This window comes from Lynx rufus, unplaced genomic scaffold (assembly GCF_022079265.1).
Source record: "Lynx rufus isolate CCGP_SWC_20201006 ecotype Redwood Valley unplaced genomic scaffold, mLynRuf1.p SCAF_12, whole genome shotgun sequence".
Lineage (NCBI taxonomy): Eukaryota > Metazoa > Chordata > Mammalia > Carnivora > Felidae > Lynx > Lynx rufus.
In genome coordinates this window covers 30,422,760-30,434,554 of record NW_025814826.1, presented here as the reverse complement: position 1 = coordinate 30,434,554, position 11,795 = coordinate 30,422,760, and the positions used below count along the sequence as shown (strand labels likewise).

Genomic DNA, 11,795 nt, shown 5'->3' with positions numbered 1-11,795 from the left:
TTGAGCCCCAGGTCAGGCTCTGCGCTGACAGTGGGAGCCTGATTGGGGTTCTCTTGCTGCCTTTCTCTCTGTCTCTCCCCTGTGCACATATTCTCTTTCTCTCTCTCTCTCTCTCTCTCTCTCAAAATAAATAAATAAAATTTAAAAAGAAATGTAATGGGTAACAGCTGTTCCATGAGACTCAAAAAAATGTCACATTTATTTTTATAAATACATTAAATGAATTTAGCTCTTAACGGTCTAGTTGGACATACCTCCAGTTCAGCTATTGTTTCAGAGTTCTCCATTCCTCTCCACTGAGATCATACAAGGTTCCTGGGACTTATACAATCCAGGGAAGAAATAGGGAAGAGCCTCTGGTCTTCAGCTTAATATATTTGCTGAAGAAAAGCTCATTATGGAAGCCTCTTCATCTTCTTGAAGGAACGTGACTCCTCTAGTGTGGGGCCAAGTAAGAGTCTCAGATATTAGCCACATCCCCCAAAGCTATGGAGCTCAGTGTTGGGTTCCCATACTTTCATTAGAGGGGCTGCTACCTCCTGGGGGCATTGTTTGAGGTGGCCCCAGGATCCATCAAGCTATCCATTGGATAACTTGTCCTCTAAATTTCAAATGGTGGTGTGATATTGGGGAACATTTACATCCCCCTACCCCTTTCTGGGATCAAGAGCTCTTACTTACCTCCAGGGCTCTTCTTTCATTCACACATTAAAAAAAAAATCCTTTGACATGCCAGATACTCCAAACTTTGATTCAGATGGTATGGTCCTACACAGAGAGAAGCTAAGTGCAGGAAAGAGCTGGTCTCCAGAAGTACTGAGTAATATTGATAATTATGAAGCATTTTGAAGCAGAAACTGTTTTCCAGTAGAGATTACATCGGTCATTTATAGTGAACTCATCTATGTACAAGGGATAATATTTTTACAAATATTCCATTGGTGCATCTTAAATTCCCTCTTTATATTTCCCACTATTGATAGCTTCCCAACCCTTTAGAAACCAAGCCAGGAGGGTAGATTAAAGTGAGTCCTCAATGAAAGGAGGATTGTTCTAGGTTCCTGTATTAGACAGGTTATCCAGAGAAACAAAACCAAAAATGATTGGTTCTATCTATCTCTCTATCTATCTATCTATCTATCTGTCTATCTATCATCTATCATAAGGAATCAGCTCACAAAATTATGGAGGCTTTAAAACCCCTATCCTGCTGGAGCACCTGTCTGGCTCAGTTGGTTAAGCATCCAACTCTTGATTTCAGCTCAGGTTATGATCTCACAATTGGTGAGTTCGAGCCCCACATTGGGCTCTGTGCTGACAGCGTGGAGTCTGCTTGGGATTCTCTCTCCCTCTCTTGCTGCCCTTCCCCCACCTCTCACTCTCAAAAATAAATAAATAAAACTTAAAAAAAAATAAAACCACAAATCTGCAGGGTAAGTTACCAAGGGAGGGGCCTAGGAGAGTCAATGTTATTGTTCAAGTTCAAATAGGAAAAAAAAAAAAACGATGTTCCAATCCAAAAGCTCTAAGACAGGAAGAATTCTCTCTTATTTTGGAGAGTTGGCATTTTTTTTCTGTTCAGACCTTCAACTGATTAGATGAGGCCACCTACATTAGGAAGAGCAATTTGCTTTACCCAATCTATTGATTAAATGTTAATCTCATCCAAAAGCACCCTCCCAGAAACACCCAGAATAATGTCTGATCAGCCATCTCAGCACCTTTGTAGTCCAGTCAAGTGTGATTCTTGGTACTGATATGCATCTTCTTAAAGCACGCTTAATCTCCAAGTAAAGACAGTGACGTCATAATTCTGCCTAACATGACACAGCTATCCTGCATGCAACAAAAAAACGTACTAATGTCTTCCTCAAAAGAGGAGGTAAAGTCCTTGAGTGAAGTTTGTTCTTCTCCTTGATATCCCATAACTTAAATACTACGACAAGAAGTTAACAATACTTAAATTCTATGATCTAAAGTTAATACATTTTATGTCACATGGCAGGGGATGCAAGAGAGAAAAAACCCCAAAGATATTATTCATAACAAAACAAGAAGGAAGTACCCATGCAAATTACAGTCCTCATTTCTATAACTGGCCACAAGGTTGTAGCTGATATTTGTAACTATCTTCTACTGCCCATTCTGTAGCCTCTGTTTGCCTTCAACAAGCTCTGCAGTTGATCATGGTTCTTTAAATGGTGGAATGACCCAAACCTTTATTCCTAAAGGTTCTAAGCCATTAGTAGTCCTGCATGTATTGGATTTTTATAGTGTTCCATTGATCTTAGTCACAGGGCATGATAACACTGAGACATTTCCTAGGAGATCTCCTGTATTGTGGACATATTCTTCCTTTCCTCCAGTGTGGGATAGTGGTCCAATTTCCCCTTAGTAGTCAGGATCAATTACTCCAGCCAGCACAGTGACTCCTTTGCCTGTTGGTTCAAAGGCATGTGGAGGGCAAAGTGATGGGCAGCATTCTTAACTTCCAGTTTAATGAAATCATTTCTCTGTTTCCCGGTGAAAGCATTCTTCCCATAGAACTAAAACCCATAGGCCAGCAGAGCGTAAGGTTGTGGGAACAGGAAGCAAACATTTTGCTAGTGGGTCACTAGGGTAATAGTGAGCTGTACTGCTCCCATTTCCATCCCTTGGTTCTTGGACCCATAAGCCCTCTAAATGGGACAAAACAATATATATCGGATGCTGATTCTGAGAATATATGGCCTTTTGGGGAAGCTTGTCCCAGGCCTGAAAGTCATTACCACCTAGCAGGTGATATAACTGAGTCTTCAAAAGGCCATTCCATTGTTCTATAAGGTTAGATGCCTCAGGATGATGGAAAACATGGCAAGAACAATGAATTCCATGAGCCTGGGCCATTGCCTCAATTCATTTGCTATGAAGTGAGTTCCTTGATCAGAAGCAATACTGTGTGGAATACCATGATGGTGGATAAAGCTTTGTGTAAGTCTATAGATGGTAGTTTTGGCAGAAGCATTGTGCAAGGAAGACAAATCCATATCTGGAATGTCTATTCTAATAGGAACAAAATATTACCCTTCCATGATGGAAGTAGTCCAATATAATCAACCTGCTGTCAGCTAGCTGGCTGATCACTCCAGGGAATGGTGTCATATCCAGGACTCTGTGTTGGTTTCTGCTGCTCACAGATTGGGCATTCAGCTATAGCCAGACCAACCTTAGTGAATAGAAGTCCATGCAGCTGAATCTATGCATAACTTCCACCCCTGACACCATGGCTACTTTGTTCATGAGCCCACTGGGCAATGACAGGGTGGTCGGAGAAAGAGGCTTCCTGGTATACATAGAATGTGTCATCCTGTTCACTTTATTATTGAAATTCTTCTCTACTGAGTTCACCCATTAATGAAAATTCACATGAGACACAAACATCTTCATGTTTTTTGTCCAGAGAGACCCGTCTATAATACCTCTTCCTCCTCAAATTTCCTTGTCATAAATTTTCCACTCATGTTCCCTCCAAGTCCCCGACCATCCAGCTAAAGCATTGGACGCAGCCCACAAATCAGTATGTAACATCTGGCCATTTCTCCTTCCAAGCAAAGGTGAACAACCAGGCACGCTGCTTGAAGTGCTGCCCCCTGGGGGGATTGCCTTTACCACTGTCCTTCAAGGATGCCCTCTCAGAAAAGGACTGTAGTGCTATAGCCATTCTCTTTGGGGTGGTGCCTCCATGTTATGCAGCACCATCTGTAAATTGGGCCCGAGTCTTTTCTTCTGTCACTTCCCTGCGAACTGAACTCCCTGTGAAACCAGAGGTGTAGCCTGGGAGAGAGAAGGTAGTGTAGCAGGAGAGGGGACTTGGGTATTTGAGCCACTTCTTCATGTAACTTACTTGTGTTTTCAAGGCTTGCTCAGGCCCAACACATATATACCATTGCCATTTGATGATGAAGTGCTGCTGTGCATGCCCAACTTTAGGGTTTAGTGGGTCAGAGAACACCCAGTTCATGATGGGCAGCTCAGGTTGCCTGGTAACTTTGCAGCTCATGGCTAAGTGTTCAGTCTCTATGTAGGCCCGGTAGCAGGCCAAGATCTGTTTCTCAAAAGGATAGTAGTTATCTATAGATGGTGGCAGAGATTTGCAGCAAAATCCTAAGGGCCTGCACGGAACTTCACTTAGGGGGGGCCTGCCGAAGGCTCTAAACGTCATCCCTGTCTGCCACTGCCACTTGGTTCTGCTGGATCACACGGCCCATGTGGCAGAGCGGCTGGCACAGCAGTGTGGTTCTTTTGCAGAGCCTTCCTTGTTCTGGGCCCCACTCAAAACTAGGATCATTTTGGGTCACTGAGTAGATGGGCTGGAGTAACACAAACAAATGAGGAATATATTGTCTCTAAAATCCAAACAGGCCTTCTTGGTGTTGCACCTCTTTTTTGATTGTAAGATGGGCTAGATACAACAACTTATCCTTCATCTTAGAAGGGCTACCTTGACATGCCCCATACCACTGGACCTCAGGAATGTCACTGAGGTAGGACGACCCTGAACTTTTGTCTAATTCAATTCCCACCCTTTGACGTGCAAACGTCTTTCCGATAGGTCTAGAGTAGTTGCTACTTCTTGCTCACTAGGTCCAGTCAGCATAATTTCATCAATGTAATGGAGCAGTGTGATATCCTGTTGGAAGGAAAAGTAATCAAGACCCCTGGGGACAAAATTATGGCACAGGGCTGGAGAGGTGGTATACCCCTGAGGTAGGACAGTGAAGGAGTACTAGCGGCCTTGCCAGCTGAAAGCAAACTGCTCCGGTGGGCCTTATGGACAGGTATGGAGAAAATCACATTTGCCAGATGAATAGCCGCATGCTGGAAAATTGGTTAATGCGCTAATTTGCTCAAGTAGTGACACCACGTCTACTATGGCAGCTGCAGTTGGAGTCATCACCTGGTTAAGCTTATGGACAATCAGTAGTCACTGTCCATGATTCATCCGTCTTCTGCATAGGTCACTGGGTGAGTTGAATGGGGATGTGGTGGGAATCACTACCCCTGTATCTTTCAAGTCCTCGATGGTGGCTACAATCTCTATAGTCTTTCCAGGAATGTGTTATGGTTTTTGGTTTACTGTTCTCTTAGGTAAAGTCAGCTCTAATGGCTTCCCCCTGGCATTTCCCACAGTCCCACTTCTCAGGTCAGGGGGCCGATGTGAGGATATTCTACTAGCTGCCAAGTATGTCACTTCCAATTGTATTTCCAGAACTCAGGAAATAACCATAGGATGGCTTTAGAGACCCACAGGCCCACTGTGAGACAGACTCCATTGATCATCGGACCTCTATAAGGTTTTATTCTGGCCAATAGACCACAACAACATTTTGGGTCTCTTGGAAGTAGAGTTAGTTCAGAGCCAGTGTTCAGTAGTTCCTGGAAGTTCTGATAATTTCCTTTCCCTCAATGCACAGTAGCCCTAGTAAAAGGCTGTAGGTGCCTCTGGGGAAGACTGAGAGACACATTAACAGCATACATTTTTGGCAGTGTATTGGGGGTCCTTTCTTAAGGCGACCTGGCCTCTCCTTCATTCAAGAGGCTTTGGGTCTATATGTCGGCTCAAGTCTGGGGATTGATTAAGGGGCTCTGACTCTGTTTTTATGATTCAGGTTAGACTTTTGCTTACTTGACCTAGAACTTTTCTGCTTTTACAGATCAGGTAAGAATTTATTAGGCTTCTGTATTAGGGTTCTTCAGAGACAGAACTGATAGGGCAGTGTGGTTAGAGTCTACAGTGCACTCTGGAGCTGCCCTTGGTTTGCACATGACATGGATGTTGAGAGTGAATCTACACGGGGCCTGCCGTGAGACGGTGAGGTGGACTTGCAGCAAAGTCTGGGTGGGGCCAGAGACTGCAGGGCTAGAAGACCATATGGAGGATGGGGCAGGAACTCAGAGGGGTCAATCGCCAGTGAGAGCCAAGGCGAGGCCAAGTCAGCGGGGAGGGGGCTCCATGCTCTGCCTGGGCTGACAAAGAATAGACTACAAGTTGATCAGCTGCAGGATGTTAGCAACAGACACCAGCTGAATGCTCAGGAATCACTCAAGCCAAAGATTCCCCGGTGGAGTTCAGAAGAGCCACTCTGCAGCTGGTCCAGAGAACAGCAGGCCAGTCCTAAGACCCAGTCATCCTGCCTCTACGAGGTCACTGGGCCACGCAGAGTACCTAGCTGCCCTTCTGGAAAAGGCTGAGGGAAGAGAAATAGAAAGGGAGAGACTGAGGATCTCCTAAAGCACTGTTTGAGGGCACTGCTTTGGATTACAAGTTTAAAATCGAGATTCAGTCATTGTTTTCTCACTTGCTGGCTGATAGGGCCAAATTCAATCAAATGCAGAGCAAAAAATAAACTAATTTTCTCTGCATCGCTGAGTTGAGTGTGAGTACATCTGCGGTCCCTCTACGCCTGTGATTGTTTTCTCCCGGTACCTTATATTCTCTGAGCTGTGATCAGGTTCAAATACTGCAGTTAGAGCACACAGAATCACTGCTGTGGGAATGTGAGCACAGCCCTTCACCTCTCGGGGCCTCTGTTTCCTCATTTGTAAAATGACAGTATGGGTAAGATGTTCTCTAATGTTCTTGCCACCCCCAAAGTTCCATAACTAAGGACAACATGCCCATGGTACTCTGTGGACTATGCTAGTGCTTTTCACATCTTTTCACTGCAGTTTCCTAGTGGCAGAGAAGAGAGAGCTTCTCTCTGGGTTGTGATGGGTATGGCTTAAAGCATCCCACGGCAGGTGCGGAAGTTCCATATAGTCCTGTGTTTTATCTGTAAACAATGCGTGCAAATTTCACATTGTGTTTCCTGATATGTCTGCATTTGTTTTAATGTAAAAACAATGCCTTAAATTACTTATCATTGATAATACTGATGATACTGATGGACTAGAAGAGATATTACATCTATTTTACGGCTTCAGTTACTCCCTGGAGTGCTGCTCACACCCTGAGGAGCACTTGTTAGAAGCCCAGGATGGGATTTACTTAGGCTGGCATGCTTTCCAGTACAGAAGTTCAAATCCTAGACTTAGCGACCAGAAGGAAAATCCCACCTGCCTGCCTCAAAGAGGGCTTCAGTTTCTTCATGTGAAGTGAAGTGTCCTAATCCAAGCCACAATGAGGTATTACCTCACACCCATCAGCATGGCCATGATCAAAAGAACAGAAAATAACAAGTGTTATTTTCCACATCCAAGGGTGTGGAAAAGTCGGAATCCTTGTGCACTATTGGTGGGAATGTAAGATGATGCAGCCAGTATGGAAAATTGTACAGAGGTTCCTCAAAAAGTTACAAATAGAATTGCCATAAGATCCAGCAATCCTATCTCTAGGTGTATGTCCAGAAGAACCCAAAGCAGGATCTCAAAGAGATATTTACACACCTATGTTCATCACAGCATTATTCACAACAGCCAAGAGATAGAAACAACCCAAATGCCCATTGACGTATGACTGGATAAAGAATATGTAGTGTATGCCTACAACGGAATGTTGATATTGCCTTCAAAAAAATGGACATCGTGTCACATGCTACAATATGGTTGAACCTGGAGGACATTATGCTAAGGAAATAAGTCAGTCATGAAAGGCCAAATACTATATGATTCCAATCACATGAAGTATCTAAAATAGACAAAATCATAGAAAGAGAAAGAATAAAGGCAGTTACCCAGGGCTAGTTGGGGCAGGGAGGAAGGAATTAGTATTTAGTGGGTACAGATTTTCAGTATCCTATGATGAAATATTCTGGAAATCTGTTGCACCGCAATGTGAATACACATAATACTACTGAACCGTATACTTACAAATAGTTAAGATGATAAATTTATGTGTGTGTGTGTGTGTGTGTGTGTGTGTGTGTGTGTGTTTTACCATAGTTAAACAAAAAAAGTGTCTTTCTTTAGGTGGTAGGGTTAACTTGGAAATCTTTTTCAAACAAGCACGGAGATACTGGCCCAGCAAATAACAAGGCAGACTTTTCTCACACCCAAACCTGCTTTCCTTCCCCACCTCAACCTCATGAAGCCAGAGGACATGGTCTTCATCCCTTTGAATACCGTTAGCTCCCCAAAAGTTAGAAAGTACGTGCATGCTGGCAAGGGAGGCTGGGTTAATGACTTGTGGAAATTTGCTGCCAATTTTGCCCTTGTATTTCACCATTTTCCAATTCCTTATTTTTGTTGATCAAATTCCAATCACTTTGAAAGATACTGAAGATGAATAAGAATGTATATAATTTTTCAGAATTATTTTAGGCAGTGTAAATGCCTTTACTAAGGACAGTAGGGAATAAGGACTGTGTGCACACACATACGCACCCGGACACATTCAGTCTCGTGTGCACTTTCCACCGCCCCAGTCTCACCCCACAGCAAACATGATGAATTCACATCCTGAGGGGGGGGTGTACCACCAACAAACTCTGACCGGAGGAAACAATTTCAATTCAATCAGAGGCCTCCTGCGGTTGGAGTTTACAAGGAGTCCTGCCAAATCCCACTCTCTTGGCGGACAAATTGTGCAGACTTCAAGCCTGTTGGGAGGGTGAGGCGAGTTTCTGACGTTCAAAAGAGGGTCGATCCAAGATGTTTGTTTTATTTCAACACTGTTTTTCCTATGGAGCCGGGGGTTGGTGGGGTGGGGGTGGGAAGTTCTTTCCTTGTTCCTGATATTTTCCAGAGATCAAAATTAAAACACAATGCGCTAAGAGTAATCAGCAAGGCTTCAGAAGAATTGCATGTACTTTTGATTTCTATAACAGCCTACGCAACACGTCTTTAACCTTTAATTATGTGCAGAGGTACGCAACTGAGCAGGGGAGTTTAGATCTCAGCACAGAGATCAGCTTTCTAATCTGTCTGTCTTTTTAGCTGGTATTTTAGAGGCTCATCAACACCAGCAAGTGTTTTTCCTTCACCCATTTGCACTTGGTTCTCTACCAGACGCTGTCCCGAGGAGTTAACGGAAGTCAGTTCCTACTCTTTGAGAAGTTCCTATGTGAGAGCCACAACATGGACCCGCACACCCTTGTGGGACATTGAGTTGATCATGCTCCTTTTACTTAACTCGAACAGCAAGTATCAGGCTCTGCCATGGCCCAGGCAGTGGGCCAAGTACAGACATAGAGGATTATACCAGCAAACAGCACGAGCAGTGAGCTTCCCGGCTAGAGGGGGAGAGGTAGGAGTGACAATGACAAATGCACGGTGGTAGGTGCTAGGAGAGGTTGTGTCTAGGAGAGGCTTTCTTTGGTATCCCCTCTGGACAACAGGAATCACATGGGAGCAGGAACAGCTTTACCTGCAGGCCTCTGGAAGTTGGAAAGCCAAGTAAACGTGGGGAAGAGGGGCAGGATCCCGAGAAGCTTTCATAACCATTCATTACTCAGGAACACCTGTTGGGGTGATTCAGTTCCTCTCTGCTTCTCCTGCTTCTGCTCCATAATCTCACTCCCCCTGTGTGTCTTTTCTCCACCCCATGGCTCCGACTTACTCAAGGATGCTTACGAGTGACCTGCGCTGTCTCAGGAGATGTAAATACTGTGCTCTCTCTTTGGTCTTCCAGCTTCCTCCCCTCATGTACCAATCTGATGTTTCAAATGAGAGGATGCTATAGTCTAGTAAAATCACCTTATCTCTATCACCTTATCAATCTGTACTGTCTTATAGACCACCTATGGATTGAATCTCCTTGGTCTGATGCTCTGTGGTCCTGTTCACTATGGCCAAAGGGCAGGGCATCCAGCATGTCAAGCTTTGTGTGGGAGGCACCGAAGGAAACCCCCTCTAGGGGGCTCCTGGGCAATCAGAGGGGACCATTGCCACAGCAATCACTGTGGACATGGGCACAAACAGACAGGGTTATGGGAACACAGGAGAAGACAACAAACTCAGTCAGCAGGCTCTGAAAAGACTTTACAGAGGAGGCTACCAGTAAGCCAAGCTTGAGAGGGAGGAGAGAAATGTTCCCCAGAAGGTGATGTGGAGAGAAGTAGAATAACAGTACCCCAGGCAGAGCAAACTTTAGTGTAAAGGTCACCAAGAAGTGTGTGTGTGTGTGTGTGTGTGTGTGTGTGTGTGTGGTGTTATTCTAGTTGTTGGATTGTTTTGATTTGGTTTTAACTCCAGCTGAGAATCTCTGCCTTTACTTTGTGAAATTAGTAACGTATTCTGATTTATTATGGTACTGATACCTTTGGCTTTATCCCTGTCTATTATTCTGTAATTTCCATTTTAAGTCAATTTGGATGTTTTCAGATATAATGGTGGTGGTGGGGGGGGGAATCTGGCTATACTTTGTCCTTGTTCTTACCCTCATTTTGAAATGAGCCAACTTTTACTAGAAACCACCCTGGAACAAAACAAAGATTATGACAAGCCATGATGCAGCCGGGGGAAATGCTGGGGTTAGTGTCCCCGGGTTTATGTCTGGCATTACGAAATTAACTTGGACTGTAGGGGTTAAAGACTCGGATGTTCGGTTTTGAAAGCACGAGCATTAGCTTGTATTTTTATCAAGTTATACACATGCATAGTTGACAAGTCACCTAGGTCTGTAAGGTTTGTTAAGAGAAACACCAGTCCTCCAACCGCACTCCTCCTATCCCATCCCTAAAGGCAATCAATATCCTCTTCCAGCCTCCTCTGTCTGTGCTGGCCTCCATGCCTCCAAGTGACGTGATAGCAGAGCTATCCTTTGATTCTCCCCTCAGTGTTGGGTATTACCTGTGAACTTACTATTACAGAAGATGAGAATTTTAGTTCTCTTTTCTCCTCTCTACCCATCCCACCCAGAAACATTTCCTATTGCCCCATACTCACTTCTTGAAATGGTTATTGCAATACAGTGAGCCTGTGTGCTGTTCATAGTGGAACCATTTAAGATGAACTGAGATTACTTTTCTATAGAATTTCCTCTTTTCCTGGGTTAATGAGTATTTTGTTTTTCTCCATTGCTTATTTTTTTATTTGGGTGGGGGGAAATGGATTTAGGAATTCAACCCCAGAATCTCCATCATTTGTTTAGTTGGCTCCTCAAAATGTTGATTCATATTAGGTATTCTATTGAGTTTAGCTTCTTAATGAAGTTTCTCCCGGAGCCTGATCTGGACAGTGCCCTCCGTGACTGGTGCACAGATGGTGAGCATCACAGATCTCCTTTCTCCAAGAATCCTCATTGTCTCTCTACATTGGGGCTCCTATTTCCCATCTGCTGTTTCTTGCTCTTCCTAATTTTTTCTCTCTTGCATTACATAGCACATTTTCTAGTAGCTTCCAGAGAAAGGATGAGTGTTGTATCAGTCAGCTTGGGCTGCCATAACAAATACCACAGACTGGAGGACTTAGACAATAGAAATTTATTTCTCAGTTTTGGAGGCCCAAAGTGTCATATCAAAGTGCCAGTTAATTTTGTTCCTGGTGAGAGCTCTCTTCCTGGCTTATAGATAGCTGCCTTCTTGCTGTGTCCTCATGTGCCTTTCCTCCGTGCATGTGCATAGAGAGAGAGAGCAGAGTTGCTCTCTGGTGTCTCTTCTCATAAGGACACTAATCCTATCATATAAGGGCCCCACTCTTATCACCTCATTTTGCCGTAGTTACTTCCTCAGACATTCCCTCTCCACATGTAGCTACATTGGGAGTTAGGGCTTCAGCATATAAATTCAGGGATGGGAGGGTACAGACATTCAGTCTATAACAGGTATATTTAAAAAAATCTTTATTCTATTTTCACATTTGGTTGTTATTTGACAAGG

General features: G+C 43.9%; 1 pseudogene; it reads right to left on the bottom strand.

Annotated features, from left to right (window-relative positions):
- Nucleotides 1-2,268: 2,268 nt before the first annotated feature.
- On the bottom strand, nt 2,269-6,579 carry LOC124507541 (uncharacterized; annotated as a pseudogene).
- Between the last annotated feature and the right edge of the window lie 5,216 nt (nt 6,580-11,795).